Source organism: Elephas maximus, chromosome 15 (assembly GCF_024166365.1).
Source record: "Elephas maximus indicus isolate mEleMax1 chromosome 15, mEleMax1 primary haplotype, whole genome shotgun sequence".
Classification (NCBI taxonomy): Eukaryota; Metazoa; Chordata; class Mammalia; order Proboscidea; family Elephantidae; genus Elephas; species Elephas maximus.
The window spans coordinates 46,331,735-46,343,809 of NC_064833.1; positions in this window are offsets into that span (position 1 = coordinate 46,331,735).

The following is a 12,075-nucleotide window of genomic DNA, read 5'->3' on the forward strand; positions in this document are numbered from 1 at the left end:
TTCTAGTTGTATTCAACCAAAGCATTTTATTGTAGAATCTTTATATTCTGTAAATAGCTATTTTCTTATGCAGTGTAGTTCATTCTTTCTGCACGCCTAGAAATTTGATTTCCCAGGGTAGATCGTAAGCTCTGCATAATCATAGATCATGGTTATCATGGTGTTCCAACATCTTGTGTCTTCCTGAGCCTGACACTGAGTGCAGAGCACTCCCTCAGTAAGCACCTGGGTCCCCCACAACTTTCTGGGAGGTCGTGCTGCCACCCACCCTCCACTGTTCTGGGCCTCTGTCCTAGAGCTTACTGGAATTCCCAGTAAGGATTAAGTTTGACCAACTTGAACAAAAGCTCCATCTTCATTCTCTTCACTCTTCTTGTCTCCAAAGAAACCTCAATATTTTTCAAGAAACTAAGAAGTCTTCATAGAAGCCTATGAGGTGTTTTGATTTTTGTTTCTCCTTTATCTCCATAAAGAACATAAAACCTGTCCCAGAGATCTGAAAGCAAATTTCCTCTATATATTTTTTAAACTTGGAGTCAATAAATGGAAACCCATGCTTTTGTCTTAAAGCTATGGTATGCGGCTTGGATATACGGGATGAGAAAGAAATTTTTTTAAATACAAAGACTCTTATCTTGTCTTTCTGTTCTGTGTTCCAGAAAAAATATGGAGCCCTCTGGTGGTAGGATTACTATCCTCACAATTCAGTTCCCTGACATAAATCTTTCCTGCGGATCTAATGGCAAACATTTCATTTCCAGAAGCTTGGTAACTCTTAATCTTCAAAGGGGCATTTTATTAAAACGAGTGCAGGTTTTCACTTTATATAGCTCTTTGTATTGTGTGCGTGTTTTCCCGGCAAGGAGTTTGAAACAAATAAATACTTAAACCTATGTAATAGCGCTTTTTATGTTATGTCCAAGTAAAATTAGAGGCTAGAAACAAGCTCCAGTATTAACTCTGGTGATTAGAGGTCACTCTGATATACCCTAATCCCCTCAAATATAAAATGGTTTCAAATATCAAAACATTTTACAACTATTGTGGTTTATTTGGAAATTTTACAGCATCCTATATCCAACATTTAAATCTCTGTTTGTTAGCAGATAAAACTGTTCTTTAGCATAGCACCAGGTAACATAGAGCTTATAAAATGCAATGAGTCTTAGAGATAAATGATACTATCCCTTCTATAAGAAAAATAAGTAAATAAATAAATAAGATGCATTCTAAATCGTAGCAATCAGCCTACATTTTTTGGACCATAAATCCAATTGGCTTTTGTAGTTGTTGGGCGAGAGAAAACACTTCCTTTGGTTCCCACATCCCCTCACTACGGAAACAGAAGAAAACACAGATGTGGTGAAGGTCTAACTTCCTGGTAGAATCAAGGAAGAAAAAGGCAATGATTACCTAATTTGATCTTGGATGTTTTTGATTTATTGATCTAGGCTCAATTTGAAATGTGTTGACTCACCTAGTGCCAAGTAAGGGATGTCCCTTTCTAAAAGAGCAAATTTGCTTCAAAGACTTTGCTAGGAAACATTATTTAGTGGAGTGAAAAGTTAGAGTGTAGACATGTGTGTTTTATATAGCAAACACAAGCAAACTTTGCCTAACCATTACTTGGGTTATTTCTTCAGAGGCTGTACTGGATAGTTCTTAGACCCATGTTTTATTTTCAGAAAATCGAAAGTTTCCTCTCCTCTTCAGATTCAGGAGCACAAATTGCATCGGTTCTTAAAGAAATCCATACCACGAGACCTCACAAAGAGGTATCTATTACCAGGAGCTCTAAGCAAATGTTCTTTTAATTAGCTACATTTATCTTTAATCCCTGTTTTGACAGAAACTCTAACATAAACATACATTACCAATACGTAAAACCCAGCTGAAAGTATGGTTAATTTTTATATTTGACAGAGTCAGTTGGAAAAAAATAACTTTGACCTTTCTCTGTCTCTGTGTGATGTCACCAAGACCTAGTCTCAGGACCTAAAACAGAAACAGTGGCATCTGCAACTGAAGTACAATAACGATTCTTAAACTGCTCCTTAAAAGCAGCAATAAAAAGCCTAATAAGACCTCTGGGCCTTATGTCGAAGCAGCTGCAAAATCGAGTTAAATAATTTCTGCAAGGACTACAGTAATTATAAAACTGATTAAAGTTTACCTACACTTCATTCCTAGAGGGTTTTCACCAAGGACTTAGAAACCAGATGGTTCAAGACTATGCATGATGGATATATTCCATGAAGCATGTCCGTTGTCATGGAAACAACAGGAATAACATTATCTTTACTGTCTATTCCTTCTCAAAACCTTTCCTTTAGGAGTTGCCACCAATTTAAGCAAGACTCGAATGGATATTTAGGTACCAGGTCAAAAACCAACGCCTCTACCAACATTTAACACCAAAGCCTAACTGTTGAATTCGCTAAAATGGAAGAGTTTTTGTCAAACTTATTCTCTCCTTCTTCAGCATCTTCAACCTCATTCATAGTAGCCATAATAATAATAATCTAACATTTATTGAGCACTTACTACATGCCTGGCATGCAACATGACATTTTATCCTCACACTAACTCTGAAGTAGGTATCGCTATTATCCTTATTTTATAAATAGAGAACTGTGGCTTAGAGCAGTGCTTCCCAAACTGCAATGTACATATGAATCACCCAGGGGATCTTTTGAAAATACACAGATCTGGGGAAAGAACCAAGTTTCTGTATTTCTAACAAGCTCCTGGTGATGTGGATGGATGCTAGTCCATAGACTACACTTTGAATATTTAAATAGCAAGGACTTTAATGGTCAAGAAACATGCCCCCAAAGCACCCAGCTAATAAGGAGCAGAGACTGGGATTTCAGCCCATAAATCCCTGGCCCCAGAGCTCCAGCTCTCAGTCACTACACTCTGCCGTCACCCAATTCCATCATACACAGCAGCCCCTACTTAAGCAACAACAAAAGACAAGTTCTTAACAACCCTGACAACTACTACTTCTTTCTTACGACTTCTTTTCTCTCAGCCACACTTCCCAAACCAATGGGTTTACACCTTGTTCTGACGTTTCCATACCATCTACTTCTTTATCACTCTGAAATGTAATTTCTAAACCTGTGACTTCCCTGAATAATGCTGTCTCCTTCTATCATTAATTGCTCCATGAAAAATAATACTGGTCTTATTGGAATGTGAGTTACGTACATGATTTTTTCTCCTACGATGTATATTGACGTATGAATTGGATTCTTACACACGTAAATGTGTAGTGGTTACGAAACTGCAGATAAGTGTTATGGATTGAACTATTTCCCCTAAAGAGATATAATGTATTGAAGTCCTAACCCCTGTACCTGTAAACATGACTGTTTGGAGAAATGGGGATTTTCATTGCAGTTGTTATCAGATAAATTAATGAAGTCAAGCCAGAGTAGGGTGGATCCTAATCCTAATCCCTTTTGAGTGGTATTTTATAAAAGAGAACAGCAGACATGAAAACAGACTCACACACAGGGCGAAGAGCACATATGAGGATTCATCTATAAGCCAAGAAACGCCTAGAGCTACCAGAAGCTGAAAGAGACAAGAAAGGATCTTTGCCAGAGCCAACAGAGAGAGAACATGCATAGCCCTGCCAATGCCTTAAATGCAGACTTCTACCCTCCAAAACTGTGAGAAAATACAATTCTGTTCTTTAAAGTCATTCACTTTGTGATATTTTATTAAATAAGCTACTATTAGAAGCAGCTGAAATTGGAGTCCTGGTGGTACAGTGGTTAAGAGCTCAGCTGGTAACCAAAAGGTTGGCAGTTCGAATCCACCAGCCACTTCTTAGAAACTCTATTGGACGGTTCTACTCTATACATTAGGGTCGCTATGAGTTGGAATCGACTCAACAGTAATGAGTTTTCTTGTTTGTTTGTTTTGGTAAGTAGGTTTAGAAAATAGAAGATAAGATCAAGAGAAGAGAGAAGAGGACTTTTCTATGCAGGGTACCTAGGCAGACTCGTGAACCTTGGTCAGATGGCACATGACTATTTCAATATTCTGAGGGGGGATGGAGGGTCTAAGAAGATAAACCAGACTGATCTGGAAAGGCCTGGGTCAGAAAACAAAGTTTTCTGGGAATTAGACCAAGAAGACCTATCACCAGTACAACAACTGAATTAACACCCTGCTGTGGTTTTCACTTTGCACCTGGAATTTGTTCATCTGTACTTAGAGTTTTCACCTTGAGAATCTTCAGCTGGCGGTCAAATATTCCAGACTGGGTAGGACATACGGACCATACATTGACTGCCTATAAGGGTTAATTGTAGGGGTTTCCAGAAGCATCACTTCTAAACAAATCCTAACCCCGCCAGATGTCTCTCCCACCTGCTCCCCCAAGCTAAAAATGTCTTACAGTTGAGCAGAGCTTTGAAGTCTGGCAAATGAGGCCAAAGCCCAGCTCTACAACTCACTAGCTGCATGACTTTGGGCAGAGTGCTTAATCTCTCTTAGCCTCGGTTTCACCAACTGCCAAATAGTAGTAACAGTTTACATGGCAGAGATGTTGTGAGGATTAAATGGGGTGGGGGGGGGTGGTCACACTTGTAAGAAATGTCTAGTATCATGCCTGGAACATATGGAACTGGGCTCAGACTGTGTTAGTTTCTTTCATGTTCCTCATTGATGCAACTGTGTCTCTCTTCCTTTGCTTCTATAATATTGGACCTCTTGAGCTATTTTGCCACACCTCTGATTGCTCTTTTTTAGTCTCTTTTACTAATTTCTTTTTCATTAAAACTTCTGGGTCTCCATTTCCTAATCTATAGATAGAATGGGTTTGACCAAATAGTCTCAAAATTCTAACACTAATTCAGATGCTAAGGTCCCTGTGTAGTTACTTCCCTCTCTTGTTTCCCACCTCTCTCTGGCAGAGTTCACACACTCTTAAGGCTCAAGGGAGCCTCTCTGTCCTGGTGAAATCCAAAGCTACATCTGCAAGCCCAAATGAAATGATAAATTTCTAAATATTTTAGAATGTTATGATTGTATTTTTTAGGAATTCATTGCAGTTATTTAGTCTTTTCATGTGCTTACATGTCACAGGCTTTCCCAATATGATAGCACTACCAAAGTGAATGATGAAAGGGGGACAAAAGGCCTTTTGGGAGGTGATTATCACACACTTTATGTAAAGGCAAACAAACTTACAGGGGTAGTACCTTAATGTTAAATTAGATGGGGGGTGTTCTATTCCTCCCCTCATCATTCAAATGGTAGTAGGTCTTCCTATATGCACATCCCTTAGGGAAGGAACTGGAAAGAAAAAACAAAACATTACACTCTTGGCTTTTTCATTCTAAAATTTATATTTGTATATCTAGAGTAGAGATGTGGAGTCTTAAGTCTTAAAAACCTTTGCTTTCTGTTGCAAGAGTCAAGCATTTAAAAGAGAAGAAAAGTTTTTGAAACTCAAGCAGTTGGTTTAAGTATCCAGGGTCAACCCTAAAGGACCCAGAGCATATAATACGTATCATGGAGTGGGGATGAATGCTTGGTGATGCAATGCCATTCAACCCCCCAAAGCAAAAAGAGGGCTCCACAGCTTTGTGGAAGAGAGTGGCAGCACCCCGCCCTGAGCTGGACCCCAGGAGCAGTGTGATGATAGAAATCCCAGAGAAGTTTCGTGGGATCCCTGAGCAGAACAGACCATTTTCTCCTGCTTCCCAGAGCACAGACTAGAAGACTGCAGGCCATGTAGAGAACCTCTGCCTCCAGCATGGTACCTGAGCAGTAAAGAAGCAATGACCAAGGAAGGTTTCTAGAAATATAGACCTCAAAGAAGCCTCACAGCATCCTGACCATTTCAAAGTGCTGTGGGGAAAGCCCCCAGGTCCCCAGGAGCGTGCACATGTTGGGGAAAAGTTTCTAAAACAAAATCTACTCCCCACCCAGAAAACCTCTCCACAAAAATAGAAGAGAAAGAAAAGTTTTAGTATGGAATAAAGGATTAAACCAGAATGTGATGCATCACAGGCAATCCAACAAAGAGATTGCAAAGCCAGAAGGGAATCTGAGCCTTTAGGTAGCTAAGTGGATACAACCCACTGCGTTCACATTTTCAAGATAAAATTGCTGATTTTCTAATATCCGTATGGCAAGATACCTGAAGTTATGCTAAGCTCCTTCCAGGAAACTGAGAGGTAGGGATGTCATTTTCTTTGATGACTCCATTTCAAAAAAGATGGTTCCCAGGTCCTTGAGGAAACATCCTTGATTTACATATTTTTCAAAAGCTAGAGAAAGAATTTACAATTACAAGTTATCTAAAGTGAATTTTGAAACAACGGGGGAGGAGAGGAGCCTCTTCCTTTTTTTCAAGAGGGAGAATTAAAACCTCTTTTCAATCTGTATTTGTTCTTACATACACAAGTGGCGGGTGGGGCTGATAGATTCTGAAAGAAGCTTCATGGTTGGTATGAGGGCAACACAGAGTCAGGAGATCACAAAGTGAGGGCAACCAAGTCCTAGGAACCATGGAGAAACTACTGACACCAGCAGGGGGCAGTGCAGTTCGATGGCAATGCCCAAGGCCTGATGGGATGAATGGTACCTCAGGAGAGGTCAAGGAGGATAGGAAGTGATCATGGAAGCATTGCCAACCACCCCACACAACCCCCTGTGTGCCATATGTGATATAAAGCTTTCCTCCCATCCAAGACAAAAAGAAAAACCTGGACAAAGGGAGAATCCTGGTTTGGCTAATTATTTACCACCCCTTCACCACCAAGAGTCCCTGGGTGGCTCAAATGGATAAGCACTCTACCACTAACTGAAAAGTTGGCAGTTCCAACCCACTCAGAGATGCCTCAAAAGAAAGGCCTAGTGATATACTTCCACCATGAAACCAACTCAAAGGCAACTGTTTTTATTGTTTTCGCCACCAAGAAACGAAGTGTTCAACTAAAAGTTAATGAATTTTCTGGAACTAGCAAGATTAAGTTTTCTACTGCCAAGTCAAGATAGGTTTTAAAATCTAGGTACAGTTTATAGATAAGCCACAAAACTACTACATTTTTTGGTATACTTGACTTTGTGATTGGGTAAAATTCATCCTTATTTCACAATCCTTAGGAAATGTGGACTTTCTGATAGTATGATGGACTTGGTTGGGTCTTATTTCTTTATTATTCAAATTATCCTGACATGCCCATTTGTAAAGTGATGAGTCATAAACTTGAAAGAAGGTTTATTTGCGTGGGGGAGGGAGAAACTGGAGCAGGTGGGTGTCAGCTGTAACTGTTGCTAGGAAGCAGAAGAAGGACTCATTGGTGACCCAGTTTGCTTATGAAGGCAAGAGCAGTGAGCTGACAGGCAGCTTATGGGCCACCTGAAACAGCTTTGTGAGCCACTCATGGCTCATGAGGGGACAGGTGGGGAACCACTAGCGTGTGGGAGGAAGCAATAAAAATACATGAGTGTGGAAGAGAGTTGGAACTGCAAAAAAGATGAAATAAGCCATAGTTTCACTGCAAATGTAAGCATCAAGAAATAGATTCTGTGGATTCAGCAGGGACTCCTCAAAGATATGAAAGCAAAAAGAACTCAATTTTTTTAATTAAATAGGAAGAGGAAAGGAAACCATCTGAGAAAACAGAGTGAAATCGGACTTTCAGCAAAGAGGACTGAAGAACATTCTAATTAATGCTATTCAAATTAATGCTATTCAAATTCCAAAAATTAAACAGGAGTAAAAATGGGAAAGATGTAAATTGGGTAGGAAAACAAACAAAGTTCTTGTAAGAGAGGGTGCCTCAGGTTAAATACGGGCGCCCGCAGGTTACCAACGAGACCCGTTCCTAAGTGTGTCTTTAAGTCCAATTTGTAGGTAAATCTCAACAGGTGCATGTGGTTCTTATTTAGCCATATTTTACGGCAAGAAAAGGCTTGAAGCCTTTTCAATGATTTAAAAGCACCAGGTGCAGCAAGTGAAGGCGATTGTGATGAAGACCTTATTGCAGTAGGGGATGGTTCAGTCATTTCAAAGTGAGGAGAAATGCAAGTATGAGCTGTCCATGAGTCGGACGTCTGTAATATGCAGACTTGCTTTGATTTTCCCAAGAGAACACAACCATTAGTTCAGGTAGCAGACAAGAGTTTAAGGGAGGATTATTATGGAATTAAAATTGCTTTACCATTTAGCAGAAAAAATCCTAATAAACTACTGAAATATAAATACTTCATGGGCCTGAGTAATATGAATTTTAAATGGAAAAGAGTACCTTTTATACATTAAAGCTAAAACCCATCAACGATCTTAGTAGTTTATTATTCTCTCCATTACAGGGATGTGAGACAGACAATGGTTAAATACCTTGATCAAGATCTGAGTGAGGAAGCTATAGACAGGGGTTTATCCCTTAGGTTCCATTTTGTTGTCCTAAAGCCATAATCTTGTCTGCCTTTCACCACTAAAAAATAAACTAAGATAAAAAATATATTAAAAAAAAAACAAAAAACCCGCTGCCATCAAGTCCATTCTGACTCACACACACACACACACACACAAAAACCAGATCCACTGCTGTCAAGATGATTCCGACTCATAGCGACTCTATAGGACAGAGTAGAACTGCCCCACAGAGCTTCCAAGGAGCGCCTGGCGGATTTGAACTGCCGACCTCTTGGTTAGCAGCACCAGCACTTAACCACTATGCCACCAGGGCTTCCTTCTGACTCATAGGGACCCTGTAAGACAGAGTAGAACTGCCCCGTAGTGTTTCCAAGGAGCGCCTGGTGGGTTCAAACTGCCAACCTTTTGATTAGCAGCCATAGCTCTTAACCACTATGCCACCAGGGTTTCCATAAACATATATATATATATATCTGCAAAAGCCTGAAACTGTGTAAGGTGGAAACCTGTCAAAGAAAAAAATCTTAAATATTTTCCACTAACTAGAGAGTGATAGAAAAGTAGTAGACATCCTGCCAAAGGCAGAAAAGCCTTGAGACCCAGAAAAACAAGGCAGCCCCATCTAGTTCTGGCTCTCACAGTTTTCACTGCATATACGCATATATATGTATGTATGAGCGTGTGTGTGTGTGTGTGTGTGTGTGTGTGTATATATACATACAGTATGTTGTTGTTTTTGTTAGGTGCCATTGCAACTCTATATACAACAGAAACACTGCCCAGTCCTGCACAGAGTCGTCTTCTTTTTCACTGACTCTCTAATTTACCAAGCATGATGTTCTTCTTCAGGGGCTGGTCCCTCCTGAAAACATGTCCAAAGTACATGAGACAAACTCTCGCCATCCTTGATTCTAAGGAGCATTCTGGTTGTACATCTTCCAAGAGAGATTTGTTCATTCTTCTGGCAATCCATAGTATATTCAATATTTTCCAAAAACACCATAATTCAAAGGCATCAGTTCTTCTTTGGTCTTCCTTATTCATTGTCCAGCTTTCACATGTATACGAAGTCATTGAAAATACCATGGTTTAGGTCAAGAGCACCTAAGTCCTTAAAGTGATGTCTTTGCTTTTTAACACTTTAAGATGTCTCTTGCAGCAGCTTTGCCCAGTGCAATACATCATTTGATATCCTGACTGCTGCTTCTATGTGTGTTGACTATGGATCCAGGTAAAATGAAATCTTTGACAACCTCAGGGTTTTCTCCATTTATTATGATGTTTCTTATTGGCCCACTGGATCTAGGGGAGGCGCTCTTCGTTCTCTCTAGGGGGAAATCTTTGTTTCAGCTCCTTTGGCCCGGTGGCATCTATCTTTCCGCCATTTGGGCTTGCTTCCTTCTGTGCCTAATCTGCTCTTTTTACACCTCAAAAGCGGTTAGTTTTAAGACACACCCTACACTGATATGGCCTTATTAAAGTAAGAAAGAAAATCCTATTGCCAAATGGAATTACACTCACTGGTATAGACATTAGTATCAACAATACACACCTGGGGGGTGGGAGGGGAACATAATTCAATCCATAAATGTAATTCCGTATTAATTGCTCATCTCTGATTTCTGTGTTTCTATAAACTTTATAAATAACAGATCATTACTGAAAAGAAGGAGGGGTTGGAAGGAGCCAGAAGACATAACAGGTCATTTTCCTTGACTCTGAATTTAATGCTGAAAAATTCTACAAACTGTCCATGGGATTTGAGTGTTCCCAGAAATACAAATTCTAGAACTACTGGTAAGGGTAAGTGGGTTCAGTCAGAACTTAAGCTTCCCCGTTCCCACTGCAATGTCTGTGGGCTGTGGAATAAAATGTTTAGGATTTAGGGCAGTGTTTTTCCAAATGGGAGCAGACAGGTTTTCAAGGCGTGATATTTACCCCCCCCCTTATTGCAAGAAAACGCCTGACTCTTCATACTTACCTGAGTTAATAAATTTTATTCTTGTTGACAGGAAAGAAGGCTTTGAAATAAATAGGTACATAGTGCTTGAAAAGTCCGCTCTGTTTCCCTGCTTCATCTTTATATACAAGACACACATTATTTCAGATGGACATTTTAAAAAACAAAATGATACCCACTGCCGTGGAGTCAATTCCAGCTCAGAGAGACCCTGTAGGACAGAGGAAAACTGGCCCATTGGGTTTCCAAGGCTGTAAATCTTTACGTAAGCAGACTGCCATATCTTTCTCCCGCTGAGTGGATGGGGGGTTCAAATCACTGCCCTTTCAGTTAGTAGCCCAGCGCTTAACCACTGCACCACCAGGGCTCCTGAGACATTTTAAGGGACAGATATATACCTGGTCCTTTAAAAGAAATTATACCTTTTTTGGAGCCAGAGCACACAGATGGTCCATTTACCACTTCAGGGAACTTGTTACTGTTTTTGAAGCAGTAAAAGTTTCTTTTTCTCACTTTTTTGGCTTCCTATTCTCTTTCATGATATCCACTAATACTATGAAATTCTCCAGACATTTGGGAAGCTGTTAAAAATGAAGAAAATTCTCTGTGGATCTAATATTTATTGTTAAACCAAACAGATGTGTTAGAGGCGTATGGGTTTTATACTTCTATAGTAACTATAGCCGTTGGTTCAAAGCCAGGCGTACCAATGTCAAATCACGTCTTCTAGTCACTGCACATATGAGGAACTCAAGGCTTATGGATCAGTTGATTGATTAGTGTATTAATGTAACAAGTTTGACTTGCTTCCTTTGGGCCAAAAAAAAAAAAATCCTCTAGAAATGAGAAAGGGGTAAAAAATGCCTGAGACCGTTTGGTAGTTGACCAGTTGCCTTTGAGTTGACTCCGACTCCTGGTGACCCCTGTGTGTCAGAGTAGAACTGTGCTCCACAGGGTTTTCCACGGCCGGTTGTTCAGAGGTAGATCGTCAGGACTTCCTTCTGAGGTATCTTTGGGTGGGCTCAAACCTTTTTGTTTTTAGCTGAGCACATTAACTGTTTGCACTACCCAGGAACTCCAAAATCTAGTCAGCCCTATATATTTAATAGAGAACACTCATTTCATCAATGAAAAATTATGCCTAATATCCTGGGTGGTGAGAAGTTGGGTGGATGATTAATTTCTTGTATTGGCTAGTTGATCTTGGCAAGGTAGCATGAACTGCACTGATGATATAGAAAATCTTTCGAGTACCCAGGAATCCACTAAAAATACTTCCCTTTCTCCAGTTCCACATATCATCAAGGTCACACTGGGTGGTAATTTAATAATGATTCTCTAAGTCCTATCATAAGGAGCCCCGGTGGTGCTCGGCTTCTAATAGAAAAGCTTGAGGTTTGAATCCGCCGGTCACTCCATGGGAGAAAATGTGGCTGTCTGCTTCTGTAAAGATTTACCGCCTTGGAAATCCTGTAGGGCAGTTCTCCTCTGTCCTAGAGGGTCACTACGAGCTGGAATAGATTCAACGGCAATGGAGTAGATAAGGCCCATCATATAAAGCTTTGCCAACAATACTTTGAGATCATTAACCCTTTGATGTTGCTCAATATGTGTATCAAGGCCTTAGGCCAGACATGTTTCCTTCTCATTCCTCGTATCCTCTTACACATACTGTCTCTTTAACATTTTATTTCACCCAAGCATA